The 16298-nt window shown below is 38.2% G+C and overlaps 1 protein-coding gene across 3 annotated transcripts in view; it reads left to right on the top strand.

The window, feature by feature from the left end:
* prickle2a (prickle homolog 2a) overlaps window positions 1-16298 on the top strand; it is a 35850-nt gene that overhangs the window by 6044 nt on the left and 13508 nt on the right. The window contains exon 1 of one of the 3 annotated variants that reach the window (XM_053624660.1): window positions 14145-14634. The exons of the other annotated variants lie outside the window; for them this stretch is intronic. The gene's annotated coding sequence lies outside the window, so the exon portion shown is untranslated. Of the gene's footprint in view, window positions 1-14144; window positions 14635-16298 lie in introns of those variants that run through there. 3 annotated transcript variants of the gene reach the window in all.

Below are 16298 nucleotides of genomic sequence, written 5' to 3'. Positions count from 1 at the left end.
CACACACAGCTTCACTAGACCTCTGACAGATGATTCTGCAATGTAATTGGTTGCCTTTTATATATAGGTTTTAGTGGGAATAATTGGTATTGATACTGCATCTGCTCTGCAGGAAAGTGGCAGCAGATGTTACATAACTTGTATCAATCTTCCAGTGAGATCGATATTATTGTGCAAATTTGTTTGTGGAGTGTTGATAAAAAGAGTTTTTTTTCGTTCCACATTCAGTCCTGGTGATACTCCTCATGCTGAGCTCAGTACCCATGATGCTCTGCATGTGGCCTACCCTGGAATCCCACAAACATGCCGTTAACGAGGAGCAGATTTATTCGTTAATTAATCCTCTTCATCATCACAATCCAGGAGACCAAACCCTGACATTTAGGGTCATTAATAATTCACAATAGTGAGGCCACATCATGGAAAGCCACACACTATATATAGCAAGCTTTCATTAAAACAATAGCAATTTGGTCTTAGGTTGAGCTTGCACTTTTTTCTATATTAAAGTCTGGGGTTGCTTTGCTTGTTTTCAGTGGGGATTTTATTAGTAAACTGCTTCCATTTGAGAGAGTCTGTGGTTTTGCAGACCTGATTGCTTTTGTGAGCTTCAAGTCTCCAAAGGCTGCATTATACAGAAACTTAGACACTGATGTGTGTCATAACAGCCTCCAGTTGCCATGACAACTAGCGCAACCTGTCATCAGTCTTCTAAATGCATATTCCGCTGCTGTCTGAATAAATACTTTGGCATTTCAGTATATCATAGTGCTCAGTGGAGGTGCTCCAGTGGCTCATGCATCTTAACAATGAATGTGATGACTATTTAAGTTAACCTACCTGCATGGCTTCAGCATGCCAGCATGGTTTCAAGTCGCTGCTGACTTTATATGAAAAGTGTCGGCGACTTTATGTAAAAAGAACAAGTGTCACTTTGAGATGACAGGCCTTTGTGTTGCAGGAAGATGCCGCAGCTCATTATTAAAAGCTCTTTTGTTAATCAAGCGCTTAGTGAAAGCGTAAAAGCATAGAAAATTAAAAGGCAGGAAAGTGAGTCATGTTTGTTAAATCACTTTTCTCGTGTCTGTATCATGCATAGGGCTTTTTCAATGGATGGATGGGTGGATGCATGCATGGTTCAATGGAACAACAGGCACAGCAGCTGTTGTGGTGTAAAAAGTCTTGGATACATTTTCTGTTTTATAGTTTGCCATTGGTCAGGAACCAAACCATCTGTTTGCAATATCATCCACTATAAAAAAAATAACAAAGTCAGACATATTCCCTATTATCCCTATTAAAGAAAGCGTTTTTTAACTAAACATTACAAATAGGCCTAAAATTAACATTCAGCATAATCCTATACAAACTATCAGTGTACTATATGTCTTTATAATAGAACTCTACAACCCTGCCATCAACCCAAAAACCCTAAGAACGATGGTGGGAGGTATAGTCAAGATTTACATTGGCCCCTTTCTTTTTCTTAATGGCATGCACATGCGGCTAATAAATTGTTCACAAATAAACACACATTTGCTGATATTGGGCCTCCGAAATGCCTGCTTACTGCCAAAACTAGCAAAAAAATGTATTTTCATTTATGACATTCTTCCACATTGTGAAGAACACATGCATGCACCCATTAGCCAAATGGAATAATGTGTGATATCTAATGTGATTTTATGTCAGTAATGAACCTTTATACAGTTGAGTCAATTTTATTTTCCCTTAGAGGTTATTTTAATATTGTTTATGAGGGTCGTATGATCCGTATGAAAGGTTACAAATAGCTTCCGGAGAAGGTAAGGAGAAAGTTCTGGAAATGTGATACTAACCGAGTGCAGCGTTGCAGCTTGTTCCTACTTGTAACTAACCTGCCCCGTTAAGTAGGTAGTAGGAGGGAGAGAGAAAGAGATGGAAGGAGAGCTTTAAAAAGCATAGCAACAAGAGAGCTTTTTTTCTGTGGCTGTGCAGGAATAACGAAGCCTCATTGCGCAATGCCTGCAAGCAAACAAGCATGTGTGCGCATCTGTGCAGGTTCCTAATGTCCCTTAGTGTCATTGGCTGAATCGTCATGTGCCAAGTGGAAATATATCTCAATGTCAAGCATGTAGGAGTGACCTGGTTCTTCTAGCTCTATCCAATGGTATCTTACATGACTCATGCGTGCCACCTGTCATAGCAGCCCTATAGGGAACAAATTTGGCCTGCAGTATGGATTCGGCATCACACCTAGCATCAGAAGCACAGGCAAACAAATGGAAACTATTCTGCTTTTTCCCAGTCTCTTCGTTTCTGCACTGCATGAGTGCAATTTGCCTGTTGAAATGCTGCGTTCCTATTTCAGGCCATCCCACACACTTTACAGTGACACACGCATGCGCACACTCATGCAGGCGCACGGAAAGTCATTGTGTGCATTTCCCACACATGTGAAGAAAGAGAACTGAAATTTGTCACTGCCTAATTACAGTGTTCTGCTGCCCAATGAGATGTTTCTTTTCTCCTATATTTATTTATATCTATTTTCTTTTTTACGTGTTAGAGAGAGAGGGGATGATGGAAAACCTCCTGCTTTAGCGTTCAAGAACAATCTCATGGCAATTAGCACATCAAGGATCGGGACAGTTCAAAAGCAAATGAACTGCAACTGTGTGTGTGTGTGTGTGTGTGTGTGTGTGAGTGAGAGAAAGGTGCCTGGCTGGTTGCATTCCCTCTAATAGGCCAAAAAAACCTAATAAAAATCTCCTGTTATGTTATGCAAAGTCTATTTTTTATAATTCGTTTACAAGCCAGCAACGGACATTTGGGCCTTATTACAAGGCCCAAATAAACGTCACAATATCTTCATTAACACATCAATATGGAGCAGTAACAGTAAACTATTATGACGAAAGCTCATAATGGCTAAGACAAGTTGTTTGCGTTGGTGAAATATTTCTTTTTTATTTATTTACTGCTTTACTATTTATTTATCCAGTTCGTATACTTTACTTTGGATTCTCCCTATAAACTGGAAAACCACAATTCTTATTTTGTTCAATATCTCTCTTTTGTATAAGTGCTTGTTTAGACTATGGAAATATGTGAAGTCTCTCTCATGTACTAATCTTTTTAATGGATGTTTGGATAAAATTGTATCTTTGTAGTCAGTGGAACCCATGACAATGCAAAGGTGTACCGAGAGAGCTTTTGAAATAGCCTGGAGCGCCACAAATGATGTACAATCAGTAGCATTACTTACTAACCATAGTATTTCTGAAACCCTATCCTTTCCTATTTATCAGATAAAAAGTAAAACCCCAAATTCTCCTTCTATTCACTCTCCTGCCAATTGTGCCTTTATAAAACACATTTGCTGCAAAGAGAGGAGAAATGGGAGAAAATCTCAATGGTTTGTCTGTATGTTCATGTGGGCTGCTGTTAAAGAGGTCAAGAAAAAGAGTGGATCAGTATGATTCAATAGAAAAAGCTCATAATGGTCCATCCTTTTTGAGTATTTGCAGTTCTAATGAATGCTGCTCTTAAATGTCAGCCTTCTTTGAGTATTGTAATACAGAGTGCGAGAGAGAGAGAGAGAGAGAGAGAGAGAGAGATATGTATTTGGTACTGCATTTTTCTGCTTGTTACTGCAAGGAAAGTGTGTGTGTCTGTGTGTGTTTGTGTGTGTGTGTGTGTGTGTGTGTGTGTGTGTGTGTCTGCGTGTGCGTGTGTGTGTGTGTGAGAGAGTGTGTTTGTGTGTTAGGGGGACTGCTAACCCCAGCGTTCATTTGCTGGTAGTATGGATGGCAGCAAACAGCTTTCAATAACAAAAATTGCAGAGCCTCTGTTCTGCTGAAGGGAGAAACACAGCCGTATCTCTAATCAGATTCCATATTAATCATATTTCACTACACCACAGCACAGCAAACTTTAATACCCTGATCATTACTTTATGTAAGCTCTGTATGCTAGTCTTTTACACATGCTGAGTAAAAAATAAAACTCACCGGTGTGTGCTGTTTTCGGAAAATATACAATGATCAGGTTGGTGTGATGTGATCATTTTCCATGTGTCACAGTGTAAGCTGAATCCTTTCAACTTTCAAACAGAATGAACGTAGCAACTTTACTGTATGAGACGTACCATGGTATAAAGTACATCATAAGCAACCAATTACAATGGAAACAAAAATATTCATTCTGAAAAATGGTTTGACAATATGTATACTGTAACTAACAGGTACAACAATTGCCTACATTGTTAGACAATCAATGTTGTAATCATTACACTTTCTTTCTATACACTGGCAAAAAAAAATATTTTTCATCTATGGAAATCTTTTGATTAGAAGTTTCAGATCTTCTAGTTTCAGAAGTCTTCTGATATGCTGAAAATCACTATATCATTAAAACGTCTTCTTATCCAAAGCAAATGTCTTGAGTTGCCTCAACTCAGGCTTCCATATAGGGCACTGAAAAATTAAATTGTGCATTTCATGTGTTATTTGACCCTCACTGACGCAAATTAAACAATTTTGTCTCTATTTAAGTATTAGAATATGTGTTAAGTGTCTCGTTGTGGTTTAGGGTTAGGGTTAGAATAGTATTTTTTTTTTTTACATATAGCTAAGTACTATTTTTGGTTTTGAACTCAGTTACTGTATGTAATCAGTTTTAAAGTATGTAATAATTTGCTAAGAGACTGTAAAAATACATAGACTGGCTGGTGGTAAAGCTCCAATGAAAAACAATTACAAGAAATGTAAAAATCCATGTTAAATTAATGCAGAGTGGTCCACATAGCATGCTGATATGCTAAGTGTGTGAGGAGTTTTTTCTTTGAAAATCTGAACTCTGAAAGGTACTTGTTAGAAATTGTGTAATAAAAAATTAATGAATTAATTATTAATTTAAAAAAAAAACAGCAAAATGACTCACCATCATGGATTACTTGATAATCTGTCAAATTTGAATACATTGGAAAATTATTTTAAGTCATGTGCATGGAGACCAAATCAAGAAATCTGACATAATTGTAAATGAGCAAATGATTCTATGTATCTTCTATGTGATGATAACAGTAAATTAATTATCATATCTCTCTCTTTTCTCTCTCTCTCTCTCTCTCTCTCTCTCTCTCACGCACACACACACACACACACACACACACACACACACACACAGCTGTCAGAGGTCATGCGTTTTCAATCAAAGGCTTGTTTTGTGTGATCCAGATAAGCTGTGTTCAGAATGAAATGGATGTGATTGGATTACACTGAGCAAGACTTGTTCATTCTTTTCTCTGTGGAACGGAATGACAGCAACATAATCCACTCAATAACATCTCACTAACATGGACTATATCAATAATAAAGTAATGGTATTTGATACACTTATTTCATTAGTCCTACAGCTTTTTTTTTTTTCCATTTTGCAGGGCAAAATGTTACATTTAGATGTCACTCAAAACTAGATAGTTTAGAGTATATATAAAGGTTGCACGCATGATGACATATTTAGACAAAACACAGTTAAGGTGCATGATACAAATACAGTATAAAACACATCACGTATAAAAACTTATGTAAAAAGAATAAAACATGACAGGCTTGCTGTTTTAGGAAAATGATCAATGATGGGCTGGGGTGATGCTGTCTAATGCAGGGTACATCAGCTAACATTGCTGCAATCAGCTAACATTACAGCGATCAGCTAATGTTACAGCGATCGGATAACATTACAGCGATCAGCTAATGTTAGAGCGATCGGCTATTACAGCGATCGGCTAACATTACAGCGATCAGCTAACGTTACAGCGATCAGCTAATGTTAGAGCGATCGGCTAACATTACAGCGATCGGCTAACATTACAGTGATCAGCTAACGTTACAGCGATCAGCTAACATTACAGAATCTGCGAACATTACAGTGATCAGCTAATGTTACAGAGATCAGCTAACATTACAGAATCTGCGAACATTACAGCGATCAGCTAACATTACAGCGATCAGCTAATGTTACAGCGATCGGCTAACATTACAGCGATCAGCTAATGTTAGAGCGATCGGCTAACATTACAGCGATCGGCTAACATTATAGCGATCAGCTAATGTTACAGCGATCAGCTAACATTACAGAATCTGCAAACATTACAATGATCAGCTGATGTTACAGTGATCAGCTAACGTTACAGTGATCGGCTAACATTACAGTGATCAGCTAATGTTACAGAGATCAGCTAACATTACAGAATCTGCGAACATTACAGTGATCAGCTAACATTACAGCGATCGGCTAACATTACAGCGATCAGCTAATGTTACAGCGATCGGCTAACATTACAGCAATCAGCTAATGTTAGAGCGATCGGCTAACATTACAGTGATCGGCTAACATTATAGCGATCAGCTAACGTTACAGCGATCAGCTAACATTACAGAATCTGCAAACATTACAGTGATCAGCTAACATTACAGCGATCGGCTAATGTTACAGCGATCAGCTAATGTTACAGCGATCGGCTAACATTACAGCGATCAGCTAATGTTACAGCGATCAGCTAATGTTAAAGTGATCAGCTAATGTTACAGCAATCAGCTTAAATTACAGCGATCAGCTAACATTACAATGATCAGCTAACATTACAGCATCTGCAAACATTACAGAGATCTGCCATACAATCTGCCATGAGGTGTATGCCATACAAATCCCTGTGAAATAGATGTTACTATAGAAATGATACGGTATTAGAATGAGCTCATTAATGTATAAACCTAAATTGTTTTGTAACCACCAGTAATGTCAGAGCTTATGTTATAGAAAAGCACCTTCTGACCAGTCAGATTAGGTCATTCAACACCACTGTGGTATAAATACACTATATGGCCAGAAGTTTCGTGTAACCTGACCATCACACGCCATTGTAGTTTTTCCACACACAATTGTATAAGATGTCTTTGTTTGCTGTAGTATTACAATTTCCCTTCACTGGAACTAAGGGGCTCAAACATGTTCCAGCATGACAATGCCCCTGTGCACAAAGTGAGCTCCGTGAAAAAATGGTTTTCTACGATTGGAGTGGAAAAACTCGAGTGACCTGCACAGAGCCCTGAGCTCAAACCCACCTGAACACCTTTTGGGATGAACTGAAATGCTGACTGCACCCCAGGCCTTTTCACCTGACGTCATTCCCTGACCTCACTGATGCTCTTGTGGCTGAATGGGCAAATCCTCACAGCCATGTTCTAAAATCTAGTAGAAAGCCTTCCCAGAAGAGTGGAGGCTATTATAACAGCACAGGGGGGTCTAAATCTGGAAAGAAATGTTCAAAACTAAACAAACATGGACATTGGTAATACATTACAATGACTTTCACTTATACACCATTAATAGATATAGAAAAATCATTAGCTACTCATAATTTGATAATTAACAAATGTCTATAAATGACAATTCATGTCATTGTTCATTTATATGTGTATAAGTTAGTCTGAATATTATATTATATATACTATTATTGGCTCATTTATAACTATGAACAAAAGTGAGAAAAGTGTTTATGTAATTTAAGTAGTTGCTACCTCTGTACTCATGATTACTATATAATATAGAGTTAGGTTCTTGCATTATGTACAGTCATGGATGATTATGATTATATATGTATCTCCATTCACTTTTAACATAGACAAAATATGTTTGTATAAATAGTAATAGACCATGGTTTGTCATTTGTAGCACAGTGTTAGAAAAATATCAAGCACGCCATCAAAATATGTTTGGCGATATGCATTTAAAGGTTAAACCTTTCTATGGGCCTAATAATACAAAATAAAGGTTACCACTGAATTTCACAAAGTTGACATTGCTTAGCTTTTACCGCTACAACGTTGTCTATTGTCTAAAAGTTGGGGTCACAAATATCCATTAATTAAATGAACGGAAGAAAGGTGATAACTGCTAAGAACCTCCCCAACCTTAGTGTTAAAAACTGTAGGATGTTTTGAAGAGGTACTGCACATAGGCCATGTACATTGATTTGATTTCCTATGACCAGTCATTTGAGACCATTTCAAACCAGCATGACTCTATTGAAAGACGCTTCTGAGGCTTTTTTTTTGCTGCAAATTCCATGTAGTTTTCACAATGAGAGTAGGCCTTAAGAGTACCTAAGCAAAACGAGGTATCAAATTGTCATGTGCCATGAGAAGATGAGTCTGGGTGTCCAAATTCAATCTGATGTTCTGTGGGAGATAGATTGAGAAAGGCAAGAAGGGCCTCCTTGGGTTGTGTTTGGTTTTATTTGGGGAGCGATTTGCCAGAGTGAGCTCCCTCTGTCTTCATTACTCTCCCACTGTGTGGCGGATTTAATGACACATCGGCTTCGGCAAGCTTGTTTCCTTGCGCGAGGCTCGCAGCTGCGCAACGTTTCCACGGAGACCTGAAAGCTCCATGGCGACCAGAATGAATGTCTGACAGCCTTTAAGGATAGACGATGCCACTAATTTTTTTTTTTTTTCGATCTGGTATAAGTAATAAAAAGGCTAATTTCCTGATAGTAATACCTGTGTAAAGAAAACAGGATGTGGAGATTTCTATATCTGAAATTGATAGATTGTTATCCTGACTCTTCCATCTTAAAGAAAATGCTGTGATTCCTACAGTGCAAACATTTGTGCCTATATAGATACACATATAGTATAGTCAATACCCACATTTTTAGAATATTCTTTTACTCGGTCTTATTATATGTTTGTGTCAACATGTTTGTGTGTTTGTGTGAGATTTTGCCCTTTTTTTTTGGTGCTTCAGATGCACATTCCAGTCAGGTGAGTACCTCAAAATGGCACAAAGCTACAGTGGGTAGCTTATGTTTTAGCAGGCATTTTGCCCTCAGAATGCCTCCAGGGGTTTTAGACTGTGTCTTGCCATCGTGACAGGCTCTGCTGGTCTGTAAAGTCCACTAATTCTTGGATTTATTATGAAGAAACCTCAAAGTTTGATAGATAGATACACACATACATACATAGATAGATAGATAGATAGATAGACAGATAGACAGATAGATATATAGATAGATAGGCAGGCATGCATTCAAACAAGGTTGCATTCAAAGGTTGCCAGTATAAACCTAGTGTAAATCAGCACAATTTATTCTTGAGTAAACAAACATTCAGATCAGTCATTTTATTTTAAATAGAGTACGACCAATGTAAGCATAAACAATTCATAAATAAACTTTTTTTTTGTAAAGTGAAGTTATATTTTAAAGGATGTATGTTATTTATTTATTTTTTTAAATCTCATGGCAGCATATCAAATTGCATAGGATATCATAGGAAAAAGATTGGGATGACTTTGTATATGCAGCTCCCACAGTCTAAAGGGCATTGATATCTGCCAAAAATGGCAGGGCTTCCTAGTTTTGCCAAGAGGATGGCTAGAAAGTTGCAGAGAAAGAGAGGGAAACGTGGTGTATTCTGCCTCTTATGTGAAGCAATGTTCTATTATTGAATAAGTCCTCTCTGGTGTTCTTCTAAGTCCTCCTGATGACTTATGGAGGCATATGAAATCTCATTTTCCAAATGTCTATTGCTCTCTCCTCCATGCAGTGTGACCTCTGTTGTGCACCGTCATAAATTCTTCTCGTCTACCATCTGTGGTTGAGCAATTGGTATAATCGAATAGGCATGGAAAGGATCACCACTATCACCCAGTAGCCGACTATTTCCAAAGTCTTCATTCCCTGGTCAGTAGCAGACTTCGTAAATGGCCCAGATGAAGGCATCATGAGTACCCCAAGTCAGCTTGTATGCTGTAACAGCTGGAGATAGGTTTCAAGTATTGGAAAGAGTTTTCTATCCATTGCACCTGGCATAATTTCAATGGCATAAAAACTGAAAATTTTGAAAATTGTATGAAAGTGTGTTACAGTAGTCGCTTAATGTATAACTTGTGAGACAGCAGCCTTGCTATATCCATGGAAACCTCAACGATCTGCAGGAATACCCCACTGACATTGAACTGGCCATAGAGGATTGGAAATACTGTACCTGTGATAGAAAACATCTGAATACAGCAAAATATTTTTTTTTTTATAAACATCACTTGACCACATTGAGACTCATAGTCTTATTCTGTTTATCCAAACAGCCATTAATCATTACAAAATCATTAAACATTACCATTTGGCAAACATGATATTAGATTGAAAATGTACTGCTGTGGCGATGTCAGCTGATTTGCACAGTAATTTCAGAATCACTGTGTGGGATAGACTTGACGTGAATCACTGACTCATTGACTGACTCCCCTCAAGAGTTTTAAAAGATGTCACTACAGTGTAGGCAATGCAATTTTTCAAGACTAGCAATCAACAATGCCCTTAGCAATTGTAACAAACAAAACAGTAGTCTCATACAGTATTTCTTCAAGTAAATGGTTTGCTGACGTGATAAAATGACCAGATATTATTTCTTAATCATACATATTACACATTTTTAAATGAATCACAGTTTCTGTTTGTCCCATCTGATATTAGCTGTTTGGTTGTGCGCACCTCATTGTAAGGTACCATTTAGCCAAAATCATAGATATTTGCCACAGACTACAAATCCATAGAAACTAGATCTCTCTAGTATTCTTTAATAATTTATTCCTTTGGACAGAAATCTAGCAGATGGAAATCTGTAAAATAAGTTTTGGCTGTTGTTGAATTGCAAACTAATTAATGACTGTATAAACGAAATGACTCAAAAACACAAATCTTGGTACTTGGTGTGAAACACCATGAAAATTTCATGGTATAATAACCATACAATACAATATCATGAGTTTCAATACAACTTTACATTGTAAGATGATATTATATACATATAGCAATGTCGCACCATTACATCAATTAAGACTGAAATACTTTTTAAACTGACATAATAATTTTCACAGGTAGAGCATATGTTGATTGTATACTATTTCTGCATTGCACTATGCTGTTATACAGCTATATTGTCACACTATATTGCACATCAACAATGCAAAATATAAGCAGACAAAAAATATATTGTTGTAGCAAAAAAAAATACAATTCTCATTAATTTTTAATTCTAATACATTTCACTTTTAGTTCTATCTGTCAATAATGAATGACCTTTTTCAGTTTAATTTTAGTTTAAATACATAAGACATAAATAGCTAAATACAGTTTTCTGGAATTGCAGAGATTTCACAGCTCATAAAAGAATAGTCTTTACAATGTGCATATTATGTGCATATTAGGTTATTAAACTAGAAAAAAATGTTTCCTAAAAGTTATGATAACTGCTGTTTTGCTGCATTTCTCATCTAGTCAATAAGCAGTTCTGTTCGCTTGGAGATAATAGGCTTTGTTCATGTTAGTGTTTACTGGCAGAAACTTCTCCAAATAGGAGAGGAAGACACTTTTGTAAACATGGCCCTCTTAAAACTACATTATGGTCATTAAACATTGGCTTTATCTCCTCTGTTTAATGACTGTTATTTCATATGAATATTTATGAGCTTTCTCTAATCCATGTGGTGCATGCATCAGCAACTAGCTGCTGGTGTAATTGGAAAAGTATTTTTCCTGATTTCATCGCTTGTCTGTAAAGTCGCATTAGACCCCATTACAAAAACGCTTCGGCCAGTCCTAGGAAACCAAAAACTGGCTAGTGCCATGAAAAAGCAGACAATGTGATTCTTTACAATGAGACTCTTTATAAAAACAGCTTGTTGAATGTTGTAAGGTTTCCCATGGTTCATTTCTGACACTGACACATTCACTGACACTCAAGAGCTCTGACCTCAAACTTTTAGGAATGACCTATTGCCTTGTCATTTGTTTATTGCACCATAAATAGGGTACCTCTTCAGGTTTAAGGGGGATGACTCTTGCAACGTGGACTAATTTCTTGAGGAAATTTCTATCAAACTTCAATCAAACAGGTTTTATCCCAATCCATTGCCTCCTAACAATTGTTGCCTTGGTGTTTGAGATCCATCCATCCATCCATCTTCTACACCGCTTAATCCTTTTCAGGGTCATGGGGAAACCTGGAGCCAATCCCTGGGAGCATCAGGCACAAGGCAGGGTACACCCTGGACAGGGTGCCAATCTATCACAGCACACAATCACATACACATTCACACACCACAGACACTTTGGGCATGCCAATCAGCCTACCATGCATGTCTTTGGACTGGTGGAGGAAACCCCTCCCCACCGGGAGAACATGCAAACTGGGCACACATGGTCACGGTGGGAATCAAACCCCCAACCCTGGAGGTGTGAGGCGAACGTGCTAACCACTAAGCCATTACCATAACCCTTACACCCATATGTGGTTCTGTCCCAAACGTTTGCCACAAAGTAGTAAGCACACAATTGTATCAAATGCCTTTGTATGGTGCAGCATTAAAATTTCTCTTCACTGGAACTAAGGGGACTGTACACTCAAGAGCTCTGACCTCAACCCCACTGAACACCTATGGTATGAACTGGAATGCTTACTGCACCCCAGGCCTCTTCGCCCGACATCAGTACTTCACCTCACTAATGCACTAGGTGGCTGAATGGGCAAATTCCCACAGCCACACTCCAAAATCTAGTGGAAAGCCTTCCCAGAAGAGTGGAGGTTATTATAACAGCAAAGGGGGACTAAATCTGGAATGGGATGTTCAAAAAGCACATATTGGTGTGATGGTCAGGTGTCCACAAACTTTTGGCTATATAGTGTAGACTATAGCACCTAATTAAATTGTAGCACCTAGCAGCTTAGACTAACTCTTATTCACAGTATTATGCAGTTGATCTGGCTTGTTTATTCATTTCTGGCATCAGTTCACAGTTTTCCATCCTGGAAATCTCCTTAAAAAGCCACCCATGACACATACAGTATTTTAGTTTCAACAGAGAGGGTTGATTGGGCGAAGGGGAAGGCTTGTCTCTGTTTTCACTGCAATTACAACTCAATTTGCAGATAGCAGAACGATCTAAAAAAATACAAATAAATAAATTAATAAATAAAACCTGCACCTTTAAGCAATGGAACTCCTTTTTTTCTGAGATTTTGTTTTCTCTGAACTTAACCAAACCAGTACTGAACTGCACTGGATTATCAATTTTTATGTGCTAAAATGTCAAATTATTTCACCAGCATATTTTGCAGCCTCAGAGTTGAACAGTTTGTACGTCCATCAGCATTTGCACTTGGTCAATATTCTTACTTTAGATACTAATCAACCTCGCAACCGAGTTCTGCAGTGCCATTTGTTTAGTTGTTGATTCCGAATGCCGTGTTACCACAATACCACCTTGCTTTTCTCACAATAAAAACCGATTGGTATGCAGCAAACACAGCAAGAAATTAGCCATGCTTTTAGGATGAGGGCCCCTTGCAGAAACGTTAAACCAGCCTCGAGGGTGTCATTTTTGCATTGATAGTATTACATGGTCACATGCAGGCATCACTAAGGGTTAATTATCAGCACACATCCAGTAATTACAGCCGCATTATGCAACGTGGAGGGCCCACTTGCAGCTGCTGCTTGACACTGGAGTGTGTGGAGCTCATCAGCGTTATTACCATCAAGAATATTTGTATATGCTTGAAACAAAAACTATTTGTCTTTTCACTTGTTTTTCAAAATCAGATACCATTTCACGTTTCAGCTGATGAGCAAATGCATCAAAGACATTAGGTAATAAGCAAGACTTCATTGTGTTTGCATTTTATCACTAATATATTAATGTCACATTCGGTTGGTCCTTTTAGATCTAATTTAGATTAAATGAAGTCGTTTTCTTTAAAGACTGGCTGTGTCTCAAAGAGTTAACCTATTAGCAAAATAGCATTCAGCATCAGCGCTTCAGCTGAGAGCCTCCTCTCACATTGCCTTTTACATAAATAAGAGTTCTTTTTTTCTCTCCCTCGCTCCCCCTCTCCTCTCTCACTCGTCTCCCTCTCTCCTGTTCGCTCTCACACACACCCACACAGAAACAGTCAAATCCACTGGCAGAGGGAAAGAGAGAAAGATGAGGCAGGACACGTGAGAGAGAAAATCGGTTCTTTTAGCACGGCTTTTGCACCTCTCTCTTTCTCCCTCTCCCTTCTCTCTCTCTCTCTCTCTCTCTCTCTCTCAACCCTCTGGGGTTTGTGGGATGCTTATGAGAAGATAAGATTTAAAGCAGATCTGTGTGAAGTCTTTCCTCTAGTTCTCATTCTATTTTGTGTGTCACTGATCCCCACTGATCACTCCGTTTTAATATGTGTATGCATACAGATTCCTTTTGTGTCAGATTAGAATACAGCATATCATAGATCCAAATTTTAGTGGATTTGTGGTTGTTTGGTATGTTTATGTTTATGTTCATTGTTTAGTCTCTCTTCTTGATGAAAAAGGTTGATATGGTGCCTGAGCTGCCTGGGACATGAATACATTTCCAAACATAAGTGATATAAAAGCTGTGTGATGTATTACTTCTTGCAAATTATGAATTTTCTCCTGTGGCAGGACCTACAGTATAGCTGCATCGCCTGGCTGTAGGAAACACATTTACAGGCACAGATGAGCACATACAAGTTCAGCTAAGCAGTAGAAAATGGCCAGATAAAAGTACAAAGCATTAAGGAAACAGTAAGTCGCTTTGCATATTAAAGAAAAATGTAGCTTTTTTGCAAAGCCAGGCATGCATAATTTTACTGCACATTATTTTGATAATAATGCGATCTTGGATCTGGGGTTTTTTTCCACTTCTTAAGTTTTTCTGACTTCTGCTGTTCTACACCTTACAAGCAGTGGCTATTCCCAGCTGATCTGGCAGTTGCTTGCGCTCTGCTACACTGTGTATCTGACCTGTGCAACACTTTGTCACATGCCAATTGGCAGAAGTATAAGAGATGGCATTGAGGTATACATCCACACATTATTTTCAGAGTGCTTTCATCTTGAATAAAGGAACTTTATCACCATTCTTTGGTTTAGGAACACAATCTTGAGTCAGCTATGACTCAGTGCGTATTTAAATATTGTGGGCAGATACGCAACAAAAGCTTGCAAGCAAATGATTAATTAACTTGAACCTACAGATTTGGGCCATCAGACTATAAACTACAGACTACAATCTTTTAGCACTGGTCAGCAAAGGTGCAAATTCTGGTGTTCAGTAGAATAAGCAGACACAGGAATATAAATAACACGTAGTGATTCAGTTAATCAGTTAATTGTTCTTCTCTAACCAAGCCAAGTTAAGTTAAAGAAGTTCACCAAGCAGAGAAACAGCTCTTTATTTCAAACTCGCTCAGACCGCCTCTACCCCATCCGTTAATACGAAATGACCATTAAAGGACCGTCACAGACTCAATATTATTTCACAGTTTGGTTTAATTATCCTCTAGCCTTTTGTCACACATCCTCTAGCCATTAGCACTTACCACACAACACACATTTTGATGACAGAGGTCACATACACACATATGAGTGGGCAAAAAAAGTGGGCAATCTCCAGTACACAGCATGGAAGTGGCTTCACAAAAGAGACCCCTCTGTAAGCTGCCAGGCCAAATTCTACCAGCACAGCCAACCTCTACTTGACATCTAAGAAATACAAAAATAAACTACTACTATTAACAGCTGGTTTGTCCAAAAAATTAAATAAACAGCCCGAAGATCAAAACATCCATCAGATACCCATACGGCAAAACAGCAGGGGTTATATCCTACAACAGAAGTACAAATAATTACCATGTCCCAACAGCAGAGAGTCAAAGTCAAAATTATTCAAAGGAAGCAAAAGAAACTCAATATCTCAATGTCTAACAAAACAACACTCTATACCTAAGATCATGGGAGAATTTGCAAGAATGATGCTTGGCATTGTTACCCAGGGGAAGTTAAATAATTCATCATTAAAATTAGATGAACCCAATATAATATAACCCCAATATTTCAACCAGCCCAAGAGAACCCATGTCACACCCCTCTTCATCTCCCTCCATTGCTTTCCTGTAGCCGCCCGCATCAAATTCAAGGCCTTGATGCTCACCTACAAGACCTTGTCTGGAACAGCACCCTCATACCTCAACTCTCTCCTGAGGCTTACGTTCCCTCACGCAATCTACGATCAATCAATGACTGACCTACACAGCATGGCTGAAGATCCCTTTCCAGAACCTTCTAACTAACTGTCCCTCAGTGGTGGAATGAACTTCCAACCTCAATCCGGACCACAGAATCTGTCACTATTTTCAAAAAACAGCTAAAGACCCACATCTAGTATGGTAGCACTACTTGTATTGTTC

This window comes from Ictalurus furcatus, chromosome 5, assembly GCF_023375685.1.
Source record: "Ictalurus furcatus strain D&B chromosome 5, Billie_1.0, whole genome shotgun sequence".
Classification (NCBI taxonomy): Eukaryota; Metazoa; Chordata; class Actinopteri; order Siluriformes; family Ictaluridae; genus Ictalurus; species Ictalurus furcatus.
Note: the sequence above shows the minus strand (reverse complement) of the source record. Positions and strands in the feature narration are given on the sequence as shown.